We start from the raw sequence: 11,239 nt of genomic DNA, 5'->3' as shown, positions 1-11,239 counted from the left end.
AAAATCTACCTGTTCCTCTGGGAATTCCCAGCTGTAATCTGGGGAAGTGGATTGATTTTTTTTTTCTTTTCTTTTGCATGTGCCAGTATTTTTATATTGGGCTTCTTTACATTTTCTCATTGTTCTCTGGAGTCTGGCTTTTCTAGATTGTTATTTGAGCCCATCTAAAAATTCCTCTAAAATCAGTGCCATCGAAACACACACATGATGCTTGATGTCAGGTTCCCTGTGACTTGCTTAGGAGGAGTGCCCCTCCCTTATCCTCCAACCCGGGGCTGGTGTGAGCGCCTAGGAAGGCTTTGGAGGCAACGAGAGGTTGCCTAGCATGTTGCAACAGGATGAAAATGCAAAAAACCAAATCACCGAAGGAAGGAAATGTTCTTTCTGAGGATTGGGGTTCTCAGCATTACCTCCGGGCATTTCTTCAGGATCAGTGAAGATACAAGGGCAAAGTCCTTCATATTTAAATATCGTGCTCTGAGCAGCGGCTTCCCAAGCTAAGGAGTTTGGCCGCGAAGAGCCCAGCAATGCCGCCCCGTTCCAGATCTTACACGGGGAGGTCTGCAAACTGTAGCTCCAAGCGGCAAAGCCTGTCCTGTGGCTCTGTCTTCACCTCTTTATTAACACAGACCCTCCCTCAATTCTCCTAGCCCAAACCTACACACTCTTCCAGGTGCAATCCCTCCACAGCCCCCCGCCACACTTCCTGCCCTCTACGCTGGTTTTTCTCTCTTCCCCGAACCCCTGTGGTATCCTGGATGGCACCGTCCCAGCCAGCACTGGGTTACGACCACCTCTCATTCTCTCTGTATGTGTGCTATTCTTCAGGACTACCGTGGGCCTACTCTTCATGCTTTACTCCCCTTTCTCTCCCTCCACTTCTGTGCTATGCCTGGAGCCAACCTGTTTATTCTGCACTATTGCTAGATGATTTTTTTTTTTAAAGCCTAAAAAGAAAAGTATATATATATGCTTGTGTGTGTTATGGGCTGAAATGTGTCCCCCCAAATTCACACATTGAACTCCTAACCCCCAGCACCTCAGAATGTGACTGTATTTGGAGAGGGGGTCTTTAAAAGGGTGGTTAAGTCAAAATGAGGTCATTAGGGTGGGCCTTGATCCAAAGGACTGGGGTCCTTATAGGAAGAGGAGGTGAGACTCACCCAGACACATAGAGGGACCACCACGTGAGGACACAGGGAGAAGGTGGCCAGCCATGAGCCAAGCAGAGAGGCCTCAGGAGGAATCAACCTGCCAACACTTTGCTCTCAAACGTCCAGCTTCCAGAATGGTGAGGATATAGATTCCTGTCTGTGGCACTTCGTTACGGGAGCCTTAGAGAACTAGTCCGATCAACTGGTCACAGACCTTGTGACACAGGACAAAGGCCAAATTTCTTAGCTTGGTGTTCAAGACCTTTTATGTCCTTGTCTCACCCCACATTTCCAATCTGTCTCCTTCCTTCCTATTGTATCCCTCCGGGCACCCTCTCTGGGTGACTCCCAGGCTCCTCCTACCCCAGATTCCCTCCCATCCCTGCCCCTTGTCCTCAGTGCATTCTCTTCCCAGACAGCTCTCTCCTCTTCCCCCAGATGCAGATCCAAACCAAGGCCAACCCAAGCCCAAATCCTCCCAAAGCTTCAGCGATAATCCATTAACTAGGGAAGAATCATAGAGATTTATTGTGGATCATGCTGTGTTTTTCGAACTGTGCTCCCCGGGATCCCCCTCAGGGGCTACCATGTGTAATGGGGGATGCAGCAACAGAAAAGGTTCAGCCCCTCCCAGCCATCCACCAAGCAGAAAGCTGCCAGACTTTTTTCTGTGTGATTTGTTTGCCTTTCCACATGTTATTTTAAAAAAGGGTTCTGTGGTGCTGGAGAGTGCCACTGAAAATCCTATCCTGGATGGAATGACAACAAAATGTCCGAAAAAGTCATACAAAGCTGATGGTCCTTGCTCAGGAAACACTTAGGCTAAACAAAGCCCGTAACACTTTTATCTAGATTTCCTAGAAGTATACTCATTGCAAGGGATAAACTCAATTATCAAAACTCATTGACTCCGAAAATGTAACTTCCATATACTACTGCCCATTTCAATTCATCAGACAAGCAGCTGTTACGCTGTTAATGTAATCATGACTTGCCTGGTTATTAATCTATTTTCTAAGTATGAAAGGATGGCTGTTTGGGTTCTCTGATACAGATGTGGACATTTGCCAGGTCACATCTGGCCAGGGGGTTTGTTGAACAATGACTTCATGAAGAACTCAATTCCTGTCCCCTTCGGCTGACCTTAGGGCTATCTTCTCAGGCTCGCTTTTTCTCTATTGTAATCTAAAAATTAAATTTCAGTCTTTATGATTTATGCAGTGCTATTTCTTTCAGATTTTAACAGCACATCTTGTATGTTAGGGAGGTCTCAATGAGGCAAGGAGGGGGAAAGTCTGTAATTATGTCCCTCACAGAATTAAGCAAATGTCCCTCTCCAAAGTTTGGAGGACATTTCCTTGGACTTTTTTGTTTCAGAGTTCTGGCCAGAAGATTTCCCACCCGTAGGACTTAATGCTTTCTTCAACCAGCCTTTCAGTATCAAATACCAAATATCCACCTGTGAACGTACAGTGGGGGTACTGAATGCCCATGGGATAAATGAATCAGGAACGTGTGGCTAAATCTTCCCCGTAGAAATACGCGAGTTCTTCCTCATTCCCCGTCCCCCGCCCCCCAACCTGCCAACACACAACCAGCTCTTGAGTCTCAGATCCCTGGGTATTTTCAGAGAGAAAGGCAAGTCCGTTGGAATCAAGGTGAGTTTATTTGTTCTGACACAGATGGATGTTCTGTTGAGACGTGAACCCTCTTCCTTCCCTCTCCTCTGCTTTTTCTCATAAAATTCCGTAACTAGATTCATAAGTCAGTATCATCCATCTGATTGCTCTGTTTCATCAGAGATTCCTATGTCATAGATTTCCTATGTTTCTGATCAGTTACCATGGATATGGTTTCGGTTATCAGAGTTCTCAGTAACTGCAAGCTGTACTTTGTGGGCTTCAGCCACTGGAAGGACTAATCTGGGCAAAGCTCTCAGGATAAACCTTGGTTATTTGTTTGTTTTTAATTCCTTTTCATGGAAGTAGAAGAATTAGAGATCCAGGGGAAACAGTAAGGGAGGGGAACTGAAGAATTTGGCCATATGCTTGTTTATTATCCAACATTTGCATCTCATCCTCACTCAGAGCATACATTCTGAACGTGGTTGAAGCTTTGGGGACACTTCCCTTGGAGACGGCGGAATTTGGGGACGTTTTAATCATTTCCTTCCTCTCCGGTCATGCTCATCACACCACAGCATAATTACTTGTTTACCCGTCTGCTTCCTCCCCTCCCCCAAGGCTACACCCTGAGGTCCTTGAGAGCGCCCCCCCTCCCCGCTCATCACCGCATCCCCAAATCCTGGCGGAGTGCCTCGGCTCCTAGTTCTGAGTATGTGTTGAATGAATGAAGGGCTCTTTTCTTGTATGTTTCTCCTCTTAGCTGAAAAGTGCAGTTAAATCTAAGATCCCTTGAGACTGGGTTCCTCTGGTTGTGAGAAAAACCTGCTGAGAGAACAGGGGAGAATAGCAAGGGGCACCTGCAAAGCGCGCAGATTTAGGGCCGCTCTGGATGCAGGGCTGCCCTCGGGCCCTCGGGAGCAGGAGTTGGTGGGTTTCACTCTGCCCATCATTCGGGGAGGCTACTTCCTCCATTCCCCACTCTCCTGCTTCTCACCTTTCACTCAACATCTCTGCTCTATGGCTTCTGCTGTCCTCGCTTCCCGCTCACGATTTCAGTTGCACAAGACCCACTGTGGCCTCTCGGACTTCTTTTTGTGTTGGAATGTTTAAACTGCAATTTTGAACATTAACTAGTCCCCCTTCTCTTTTGCTCCCATAAGTTTCTTCCTTCAAATGCCCAGAGCAACAGTCTGGTCCAACCCATCTTTCTATACAGGGCAATACATAACCAATGGATGGTTGGTCCTCAGGTGAGGGTACCCTTGTCCCAAACAAGTATGGCTAGAGGTCAATGTCACGTGCTAGAAAACATGGCTGCTCATGACAGCTTTCACCAAGCGATATGGGCAGCACTGGTGCGTCACGTGGATTTGTCTCTACAACACCCAGCATCATGGAGCAGAAATGTGAAGCAGGGGCTGAACCTCAGCTGGGTGGGCGAGGGGCTGCTGAAGCCAATCAAGGTAATTTTACCTCCCCCGTTCTTACGTTCTCAAAGAATCCACGGCTGGGTCAGTGCATAGCCTTGTTGTGAGCCGTTGGTGGGGCCAGAACTGCATCCATTTTTGTTTCCATCCTGAGGATGATGTCATTGCCCAAGAGGGCAGAACCCAGAGCAAGGTGGGGAAACTGAGGCAGAGCCAGCGGATTAGGTAGGTCCCAAAGCCCAAGCTTTCTCTTGACTTTTAGTCATGTGATCCGATACATTTCCTTGCTGCCGAAGCCAGTTTGCTTTGGGTGCTTGTACTTTGCGGCTGAAAGCACACGGTGGAGGGCTAAGGGGTAGGAGGTAGGGGCGGTTGGGGGAGTCTTGGGGCATGGGAGATAATGGGTCGTACATATGCCTCAAATGGTTAATTCTGAATCTCAGCGGGAGCTGGGCCACTTTCACAGGTGGCTGACCTGGGCAATCACACAGGGTCCTGTGCTTGGCTTAATGCTCTGTGGTTGCTGTCTTGAAATTCCTAAAAATTTTAAAATGGAGGTCTGCGTTTTCATCTTGCACCAGCCCCACAAATTATATAGCCAGTTCCAGGCAGGTGATACAATATATGGAAAAGCAGTTGTAAACTGTAAAGCACTATACAGAACATTCCTTTTATTATTTATAATCCTCCTGTCCTTCCTCCCAGGGACCAACACTACTGTGTGGACCCCCTATGTGCAGTCACTGGTCTTCCTGCCAGGAAACCTCCTGTTCACACAATCCAATGGTGTCTGCCAGAACCCAATAACCGGCATAGGCAGTAGGTGGGCTCAGACCCTCCGGGCTTCCATGGGAATATGGAGAGAAAGGTGGAGAATCATTGCTGATAGAAATTTCTTTTCCATTTCTAGGAATTTGAGGAAGCACATGGCCAAACTGAAACTAATTGTTTAACTGCTAAACAAGCAAGCAAAGCAAACATACACACACACACGCACACACACACACACACACACACACACACTACTAGGTTTGCTAAGATCCCCATTAAATCCACTGCCCTGTGTGCAATCTTCCTCTGCCCTTCAGTGACCTGTGTTGGACCCAGGGGCTGAACTGTTCTACCTTCATCCTTTGTGTGTGCACACACGTGTGTGCCCTCATGACTCTCAGACAGAAGGAATGGCTGTCTGGCTCAGCTTTGTCCTTTCATCTTGCTGATATTGTTACTGAGTGAGTGTTACTTTGGAGATAATTAATGTGTCCCATTTTAGTGCAAAAATATACCTTGTCTCAGGTCACATGACAAATGTAACCATAAAAAGTTTAAAATGCTATTATTTAAAATTTATTTTCTCATAAAAAATTGTTCCTGCAATGATCATAATTTGAATAACTTACTCCATAGTTATGATCCATTACGCCCTGGCCCGGGTCCAGGTTTGGTAATCCGGGAGCCGCGTGAGATCCCAGTCGGGAGTTAGGACTGTGACGACCATGGTCTCGATTAGCGAGTCGTTCCTGGGAGGCTCAGTTCTGTGTCTGCCCCATTTTGCATCCACCTGAAACTCAGGCTGCACATTATCCATTTTACACTCCTTCCTCCCCACCCCTAAAATGGCATTTCTTTGTGAAATTACCGTGGAGGTATAGAGATTTTTAAAAAGTGGACTTCACTCCTTATATAAGGAGAAGTGCATGACGCTGGCTAGAATCGTCAGGACTAATGACCCCTTTGTGCTTCATCAGTGATTCTAAAGTCTTCGCTTTGGGGATCCCCCTCCCCCAAGATTGTCTGATCTCTGGGCATCGGAAGTGCTTGGAAGCAGGGTTCCGTGGTCATCATTTAGTAATATCTGGGGCTTGAACGCCTGTGGCACACTCCCCGCCTGACCCGTTTGGATCAGTGTGCACCCTCTCTGCAGGAACACGCTTCCCCCAGTGGTCAGTGGGTGCTGTACCTCCCAAGCCCACAGGCAGTGCCTACCCTGGGTAAAATTCTCACATGTGGCAGATATGAAATCACGGGCCATCGACCTCCAGTGCCAACCTGCATGGGCAAGGTCAGGATTTAGAAAACGTTCACCTTCCAAGCCAGGAGAGCTCACCACACCTGAGTAGCCCACCGCCGTTGGCCTCACCCCCACCCCACCCCTGTTTGCTCCCTGGGCCAGCAGCGTCGGCATACCCGGGCACTTGTTAGAAACCGGGATCTCTGGCCTTACTCAGACCTGCTGAATCAGACACTGCATTTTAACCAGCTCCCCCGGCAAACACGTGCACATTCGAGTTGGAGAGGCACGGGTCTCGAGGGCCAGAGCCCATTTGGGCTGCCTCCTCACACACCTATGTCTCCTTCTCTCCCACCCCCTCCTGCAGCTGTCTGGGGCTTTGACTCCAGCAGCTTGAAGGAAGCATCAGGGAAATGTCTCTGTTGCTCTTTCTGTCTTAGCTTCTGGGAGTTGGCAAACAGCAAAGGCACCGCCTGGCAGGGCTCGGCGAGCCTGGGTGGGAGCGGGGACTGTGGCCGGCCAGCCTGGGGGCCCTGCCGGTCCTCCTGTGCCTCCTCTCTCCTGGGCAGTGGTTCTGGACAGCTGGCTAAGGCAGCGCTGGGCGCCTGGTCCCTCCTCTGGTGCCCCAGCCTCTCAAGAGCCGAGGAGAAGGTGTGAAATGACTTTGACCTTGGCGTCTAGTCGGATCCCTCTCCCTCTGAAAGTGCTTCTACATGTTAGCCTGGTACGTTCTGAGCGCTGTGGAGTTTTGGCAGAGCGTCCGATAAGTATTTTTAGTTCCTTCCTCCTTAATGTTTGCCAGAAAACCACAGTCATTACTCATGAGCAGGGCAAATTTCCTTCCTCCCGGTCTCCAGAAGAGTTTGGGTCTGCCCTCAGATGCCCACTGAGGGTCCCCTGCCCTGGCTTTGGAGCCGCCTCTGGGATCAGCATGAAGCCAAACACCCAGCACAAAGCACAACGCCGTGTCATTTTTTAACAGAACGAGCCCCAACTTTTAAAAAAATGTATTTTTAAAAATTGTAGTAAATATATATAACAGAAAAAGTACCATTTTAACCATCTGAAGTGCATACAGTTTGTTAGCATTAAGAAATTCACAGTGTTGTGCACCCATCACCATCCTCCGTCTCCAGAACTTCCTCATCTTCCCAAACGGAAACTCTGTCCTTACGAAACGCTCACTCCCCATCCCCGTCCCCCAGCCCCAGGCTCCCACCCTTCTCTCCGTCTCTGTGAGTCTGACTCCCCTAGGACCTCACAGAGATGAATCACACGGTATTTGTCCTCTTTTGATGGGCACACTCCAGTGAGCATAATATTTTCAAGGTTCATCCACGTCTAGCGTCCTAAGCTTTTAAATGAATCACTCCTGTAATAAGAGTAATGCTAAATTAAAGCACATCTACATTTTTTGTTTTAAGCCAGTAGTTTCTGATTAGCCCTAGCGTAGGTTTGCTAAGACAGGGCAGCTCTGCTTTCAAAAAAGGGATAGCAAACTAGGAGGATACCGAGCACACACCACCCCTCGGCTCCTTCGTGGGCATGGTCTGGGGAAATCTGCCTTGGCCCCATCAAAGTCTACAGGATTAGGGTTTAGATCTTTCCACAAATGCCAAGACGCCAATTACCTCTGCCAAGGGGAAAGTGCCTGCATCCTCAGCATCTTCAATTCTGGTTCCCTGTGTGGATCTTATTTTTAATGGCAGTACCTTCCAGACCACAAGGGACAAGGCTCCCTCAGAAAAATCTCACCATTGGTGGAGGGATAATGGCCCTAAGGATCTAGTTCAGTAAACACAGAATTCTTTTGTGATGCACTTTCCAAATGAAGCGCACACTTTGGGATTAATTAAACTCTTTTCTAGCAGCCTGCCAGTGTAACCTTTCTTTTATGCTTCTTAGGGGGGCACACGATGTAAAAAGTCAAATCTATTATGTTCATGACTTGGAGGGAAAGATCTGGGACAAAATTACCTTACACACTGTTGTTTTTTTTTTTTTTTTCTTTTCCTGAGCGTTGGATCAAATGGAGAGCTCTCTGAGCTGTGTGCCTGCTAAACAATAGATTTGACCCAGAAGAGTGATTTAGAATTAAAGTCATACAGACTGCTGGTGACAGTGTGAACCCCTGATTTCTTGGCTCACTTGGGGGGATGTTCAAGAGGCACACAAAAGTTGAGTGCTGGCTGCTTAAACCATAGCCAAGTTCTTGTTCCAATCTTGCAGCGATTTTGATGCATAACATTTAATTAATTTTACAGTTAATTCTTTTCACTGTTCCTTTTTTGACTGTCACTCTCTGATCTCTCAGCTGGTTGGGAAAAGCCTGTGTCAGTCATTACCCTTGCTGGAGCCCAGACAGGGTCATCTGGCCACAGCAGCAGGCACGCAGCCGAGACAAGATTTCAGCACGAGGACGGTTTCCTGGAAGAAGCTTGGTCGAGAAGCTCCATCTCTATGTCCCATGAGTACCTTTCAGAGCTTCCCTTTCCCTGGCCTCAACCTCCAGGAGCTTTGAAAAAATGCTTGCATTTTTAAGATCTCCCCCACCCCCCATGTCAAAATAACACACACACACACACACACACACACATACAGAGCAACAAATAAGTAGAAAAGAGATAATGTTGAAAAGCAACTTTCTCCCCCGATACCCCCCAGCCCTCCCCCCAAAGTGACTTTATCTGTTCCTTGTTTTAATTCTTCCAGAGTTGGCCCATGCTGCTCTAGGATTATACCTCTGCTCTTGGCTTTGTCAATTTTGGGCACTTACCTTTTGACTCCTAACTAGAAAGATAAGGCTTTAGCTCATCCAACTCCATCCTTTCCCCTTTGCCCTTTTCTGTCCTTTATGTTTATAACTGCTTTCTTGAGCCAGCATGCACATACCATAAAATTCACCTTGTTCAATCGTACAGTTCAGTGGTTCCTTAGCCTGTTCACAAAGTTGTGCAACCATGTCTAAAGCCAGCACGTTTTGTATTTTGTCCCCCTCTAAGAAACCCTGTCTCCATCAGCAGTCAGCCCTTCATTCTTCCCTCCTCCCAACCCCGGCAACTACTCATTTCTCCACATCCTCACCAACACAAGATATCTGTCTGTCTTTTTTTCTCATGGTCCTCCTAGTGGATGTGAAGTGGTTTGTGACTGTGGTTTTGACTTGCATTTTCCCTAATTACTAATGATTTTGAGCATCTTTTTATGAGCTTACTGGCCATTCATAGATCTTCTCTGGAGTAACGTCTACGCGGGTCTTTGTCTTTTTAAATTGGATTGCTTGTTTATTGTTGGGGTGTCAGAATTCCTTACGTATTTTGAATACTAGATCGTTATCATATACATGATTTGCAAATATATATATATGTATTTTCTACCAACTTATGGGTTGTCTTTTCACTTTCTTGATGGTGTCCTTTGAATCACAAATATTTTAAATTTTGACCAAGACCAATTCATCCATTTTTTCTTTTGCTGTTTGTGCTTTCAGTGTTATATCTAAGAAATCATTGCCTAATCCAAGGTCATGAAGATGTACTCTTGTGCTTTCTTCTAAGATTTTTATAGTTTCAGCTCTCACATTTAGGTCTCTGGGGGATTATGTTGAATCTGTGGGCCAGTTTGGGGAGCTGCTATCTTAACGATGTTGAATCTTCCAGCCCATAAACATGGATTCCACTAATTTAAGTCTTCCTTAATTTCTTTCAATAATATTTTGTGGCTTTCAGTTTTTGATGCAGTTGTAAGTGGAATTGTTTTCTTAATTTCATTTTCAGATTGTAGTTAGTGTACAAAAATATAATTGATTTTTATATATTGATTTTGTATCCTGCAGCCTTGTTGATCTTGTTTATTGGTTCTAATAGTGTGTGTGTGTGTATACCTTAGGATTTTCTATATATAAGAGCATATCATTTGTGAATAGTTTTACTTCCGTTTTCCCAGTCTAGATGCTCTTTTTTTTGGCTGAATTGCATTGGCTAGAACTTCCAGTTAAGTGGTGAGATTGGCCATCCTTGTCTTATTCCTGATCATAGGGGTAAGTATTCAGTCTTTCTTTTTTTTTTTTTTTTGTTTCACGTTAACATTCTTAGTTTATTGATCCTCTCATGAAAAATCTGCACAACCAGATAAAACAACTGCAGCATCTTTACTCCTTCTGTTGTCCAATCTCCAGCTCACTTTTTGCCAGCACCAACATTGGCTTTTGCAGTCCCCCTGACTTTCTTCATTCTGTTCTTGCGTTCCTTTCGCTGTTTTCTTGATGTCTTTTTCTTCTCATACAGGCCATGTCTTGCAAGTCTGTGTTTGGGTTCATTTTTCTTTGCATAATCCAAGGAATCATATATCATGCCAAAGCTGGTTGTCTTGCCACCACCAAAATGGGTTCTGAATCCAAACACAAATATGACATCTGGTGTGGTTTTGTACATTTTGGCTAGTTTTTCCCGAATTTCTGTCTTAGGTACTGTTGCCTTTCCGGGGTGAAGAACATCAATGACCATCTGTTTCCGCTGAAGTAGTCGGTTAGTCATGAACTTCCTGGTCCGGATAGTTACTGTGTCGTTCATGATGGCGGCTAAGCCAGTATTCAGTCTTTCACTATGAAGTGTGCTGTTAACTGTGGGCTTTCCATAGATGCCTTCATCAGGTTGAGGAAGTTCCCTTCTATTCCTTGTTTGTTAAGTGCTGTTAAGTGAAGGAGTGGTGGTTTTGGTCAAATGCTTCTTCTGTGTCTATTGAGGTGATTATGTCCCTTTGTCCTTTATTCTAATAAGATGGTGGATTTTCACAGGTTAAACCAACACTGCATTTCAGGGAGAAATGCCACGTGGTCATATAATTCTTTTTATATGTTGCTGGATTTTATTTGTTAATATTTTGTTGAGGATTTTTGCATCTGTCTTCAAAAAGGATATTGGTATGTGATTTTTTTGGGTGATGTGTTTATCCAGTTTTGGTATTGGGGAATGCCAGCCTCATAGAATGAGTTGGGAAGTGTTCCCTCTTGCTTTATTTTCG

At 45.9% G+C, this 11,239-nt stretch overlaps 1 pseudogene; it reads right to left on the bottom strand.

Annotated features, from left to right (window-relative positions):
- Positions 1-10,298: 10,298 nt before the first annotated feature.
- Positions 10,299-10,798, bottom strand: LOC118518075 (small ribosomal subunit protein eS24 pseudogene; annotated as a pseudogene).
- Positions 10,799-11,239: the final 441 nt, after the last annotated feature.

The sequence above is a fragment of the Halichoerus grypus genome, chromosome 5 (assembly GCF_964656455.1).
Source record: "Halichoerus grypus chromosome 5, mHalGry1.hap1.1, whole genome shotgun sequence".
Lineage (NCBI taxonomy): Eukaryota > Metazoa > Chordata > Mammalia > Carnivora > Phocidae > Halichoerus > Halichoerus grypus.
This window is presented reverse-complemented; position numbering and strand designations above follow the sequence as displayed.